Raw genomic sequence first — 4705 nt, 5'->3', positions numbered from 1 at the left:
ACAGGAATCACTACAAGTGAAGAATGAGCGATTATATTGCTTTTTTTTTTTTATGCCGCGCATCAAGACATGATTGTGACGTCGCAGACATCTCTCGACTATCGAAACCTAAACTGGTGAGAAAAGAAAAATCAATTATTAATTAGTTAGCGGTCGTAGGCGAAAACTGTGTGTGGATCGATATACAGGAATGATTTACTCAGAAATCGATACTTAAAAAATCATTTTTTATGTTGTTTTTTTTACTACTTAACCTACTTTATTTTCACCTACCGTCCCCCACCACACTCCTTGACCTAGATTCTTGTCACCCACTCTCCACATCCCCAGCTTTTCTTCTTCAGAAGCAAAAGCGTATTTAAACCCCTGCCAGTGATGATCGCTCTGTTCAGACGAAGACAAGTCCACTCGACGAAACGTTGGCTCGACCTGCAAACTGAGGTTTCCCTCCCTCTACCCTTGTTCAGTGCTCTTTCGTTACGCCCCATTAACAAGAAAAGAAACGCCACCACAAATTGGTGTCTATAGTCCTTTAAGCTAGCTAGCGCACCTAGATTCAAAAGCCAACTGCAAAAATTTGTTAGCGCCGTTTAAACTTGAGAAGCCGGGATGTCGACATGATTCCTCCGTATAATGTACCCAGGTAACACAAACATTAAAGCTATGTTACATTTTGATTTTGGTCTACAGTTGTTACAATGTACGTTATTTTCCTTTTCTCGACTGTTCTGAATGCTACAAATATTGGAATAATATATTTCCAACATTCAATATACATCTGAACATATGTCCAACACTCTCTAAAATGGTAAAGCTAGCCTTCAATACCAGATATCAACTATAATCGCGTGAGTACACACGAGGGCAACCAGGGCGACACTTGAGTACTGCAGTAGTACAAGCGACTCATACTCTCATCAACGCAGGAGTGATCAGGCAGTAATAAGTAGAATAATAATAATAATTGGTTCACAGGAAAAGAAGACGCAGTAATATCACACTTATTCTATGGATCCCTGAACCCGCGACTTAAGGGAAGGGAGGAATATGGGAGTAAAAGCGGAAAGAGAAAGAGGTGCCGTAGTGGAGGGCTCCGGGGTAATTTCGACCACCTGGGAATCTTTAACGTGCACTGACATCGCACAGCACACGGACGCCTCTTCGTTTCGCCTCCATCGAAACGCAGCCGCCGGCGGTCGAATTCGAACCCGGGTACTCCGGCACAATTGTCGGGCATCAAACACTGCTCCATTACAGCGAGGCGCAACATCATTCATGAGTTTATTTCGCTTGCAATGATTGCGACTTAAGAGCGCAACGATAGCCCTCAAAGGAGGCGCGTCTATCTACTCTCTATCTACTATGGCGTATATCTACTCTCATAACGCCGGTGAACCCCGTTTCAAGGAGGCGCCTGCCATTCACCTGTTTCAAGCTACTAGGTTGATTGCGACATCACGAGAGCCGGTTGACGCCATTGGCTGGAGGGCCTCCTTTCAAGGGACATTCGCCGCTGAATTCTTGAGCCGCATCCGACTATAGCTATCTTTTTTACTGTGTTATAACTGCGTTTGACTGTGTTATAACTATGCCTGTACTAGCTTCGTTTGAGTTAACTGTATAGCGACGGCTTAAGTCAGGGGATCGTTCCGAGCAAAGTCAGGCAAACTCGACGACAATCCGTTTACGTTAGCTGCATAAGAGCAAGTCAGCACTCGTGGCGCACCCTGCGACGCGCGACGGCACGGGTATAAATTCGCTCCCGCTTCTGTTCTCCCCTGCAGATATACTTTTCCCAAGTGGAGTGGGCCTTTGCGGTGGAGCTGAGGGTTCGAATTCAGTCGACTTCCCAACCTGATTTACGACTTAACGGCGTTGGTATAAACGTAGTAACAAGTTTTCTACCCGACAATCGACTCAACCTTATACATGCCTGCACCGCATGGTATGTGGTTTGTCTCGAAGCGATTCAAGCTATGAGGGACACCGTAGTTGGAAAACTTCTGATTCATTTCGAAGTTCTGGGGTTCTTCAACGTTCATCGTCATCATGCAGCACACGTGGGCGTCTTTCTCGCTTCGCTCATCAAAACGCGGCCGATTTCGATCCCGGATACTTCGCCTAGCCGAGCGCCCTAACCACTGACCCACCGCAGAGGGAAACCTTCACATCGTATATTTGTGCAGGAACCTACTCCAGTGATGTGTAAAGGCTCAGGTATCACGTACATTCAATTTTGTTTGCCGAATACAAATTATTATGCGTAAAATATGCACTACATCCTCAAAACCAGTCACACTTTTTCAGACGGTAACGCCCGTACGTGTTTTTAGTTACATATGCATTGTGAAGCTGCCATTTTGGTGCTATGCGCCGACGTGTTCCGGGAAAAAAGAGAAGCATCAAGCCACCGTGTTGCAGCTACGTTTTCTTCTACTGGGTTATGCAATCCACGTATGAAACAATGACCTTCCACGCTACGTGGTTGGATGCTCGTCGTTTAAGGAACACCGAAAACATATTCATCTATTCACTGTTGAAATTTATTCTCAGGCTCCTTCCGGCTCTGTTTACGTCTAAGGAGCAGAAAACGAAGCATATATGACTAAAAAAAAGAAAAACGAATTTCAAAATTTTACCTCCAGTCGATTCATACTCGTGACGTCTACATCAAATGAAACCTGGTTACTGCTTCGTTGGAATGACGCATTACGAATTCGGCTAACAATGGCGCCACCTATTTTTGCCTTTTCTAGCTTAAAGCTGCGTTTTCGAGTGGTCTGTTTCTTCCCAGAATACAGTGATATATCGATACAGGACAACTTCACTCTGTCCTCGGTGCCCTTCATTGCGCAGCACCACCGCTCCGTACAAGGGCGACGCTGCTACAACCAAATGTCGTGCGTGTGCGTAGCGAAAGTCTTGAAGTGTTTTTACATTTTGCACACGCGCGTACACAAAAGCACCGCTGTAGCGGAGCACTTCATTTGTTTATTCCCCATTCAAAAGGGAGTGAAAAAAAGGAAACGTCATCTGCAGCCCTCGTTTACTAAAGCAGGAGGGCGTGAATGTACGTCGGGCGACGAGTCAACGTCCACATTAAGCGCACAAATTTTCTTCACTCCCCATTTTCACCCTTCTTTCGTCGTTTTTGTTCATTACTTATTCTCACCACCGCTGCGCGCCGTTGCAGGCTTGCATCCGGTGTGCGATGTAATGAACACTTAGCTGTAGTTATGCAAATACCCTCATCTTCCCTTAACCCTTTTCGCGAGACCCAAAAATTTAAAAAGAGACTGTGCTGCTTCCGCGCTCGGTGCACGTAACGGACGTGCTCACTGACCTCCAACGAGCGGTCGCCTCTCACCACGAAAACCGGACGTCTTTGCATACATTGATTTCGGTAGCTTCACGCACCACGAAGGATAAAAAATGCGAAGAGTGGAGGAGTAGTATATGGGCTCGGCGGAAAAAAAAAAAAAAACAATAAGGGCGCCGATGGAAAACACAAACAGGTACATCGTCTGTGGTAATGAGGTGTAAGTTTCGGAGGCTGTCTTTCGTTCTCTGCGCATCTGCGTAATTTACATTTTTGCATTAACTGTTTCATTCGGCAAACAGTTTCCCCAGCTACGCTGGAGCCTAGGAGAAATATGCAGTGCGCGAAAGACTGCGAATATATCTACTGCATAACAATAGTATGGGCAGATAAATGCAATATGAATGACATCTCGATCATTAAGTATCGATGCTCGATAACTAGTGGGAATCATGCTGACAGCCTTACAGCGCCAGTTCGAATGAATGAATGAATGAATGAATGAATGAATGAATGAATGAATGAATGAATGAATGAATGAATGAATGAATGAATGAATGAATGAAGCCTTTATTTGAATGAAGGGATGGCTCTCGGCCTTTGTTTGGGTAATTAGGGAGTAAGGAGGGATGGGAGTGTAGCTTCTTCACGGTTCTTCAAGCTGTTTCTCGTTGCTTGCCATGCTGCCGATCTGTGCGCCGGATTTCAAACAAGTACGGTGGAACCCGGCAAAAATCGTGTCAAACACTGTCTAGAGCGGTTGCTGTCGACAGAATTCTGTACGGGGCACCCTGAGTTTTCTTATCGCGGCCTAAAAGACATCGAAAAGCTACACAGGGCCACTCTTCAATATATCGAACTCTCAAATTAGGAGAGTTTGAAGAGCCCACTGCATAGTCCTGAGCGGCAAATTGTGAACAGTGACATACGAGGATAGAATGAACAGCTTTGAAACAACTGGAGCCAGCCCCTCCTGCACGCTAGACATGCTCGCAATTATCCATCACCTCACGTAACCGTACTCCTTGTAAGCCACCCGCGTTGTGAAACCTCGCATACCAAAATGAAGTGAGCAGTCAAGTTATCGGGAGGTCGCCGGAGGCAGAGCGTGGGCCCATACGAACGTTGAGCGGCGAAGAGATAGCAGTGACTGACTGCTAAGGGGGGGTACACACATCGGCGAGCTGTGGCGGCAGGGCCGCAGGAGCGCGCTGCCCCGGCTGCAGAGCTGGTTACGAGGGACAACGGACACAGTGACGACGACACGAAACGCAGGAACGGACGCCAAGGGGCTGTGCTATAAAAAAATATTTAAAAAATAAGTCGTTCGCCCGGTGCGCGGGGGAGGAGGGAAAAGGGAAGGTGTTTTGATCGCCAATTTGGTTT

Source organism: Amblyomma maculatum, chromosome 1 (genome assembly GCF_055883805.1).
Source record: "Amblyomma maculatum isolate TAMU_Amacu chromosome 1, ASM5588380v1, whole genome shotgun sequence".
In the NCBI taxonomy this organism is placed as follows: domain Eukaryota; kingdom Metazoa; phylum Arthropoda; class Arachnida; order Ixodida; family Ixodidae; genus Amblyomma; species Amblyomma maculatum.
Note: the sequence above shows the minus strand (reverse complement) of the source record.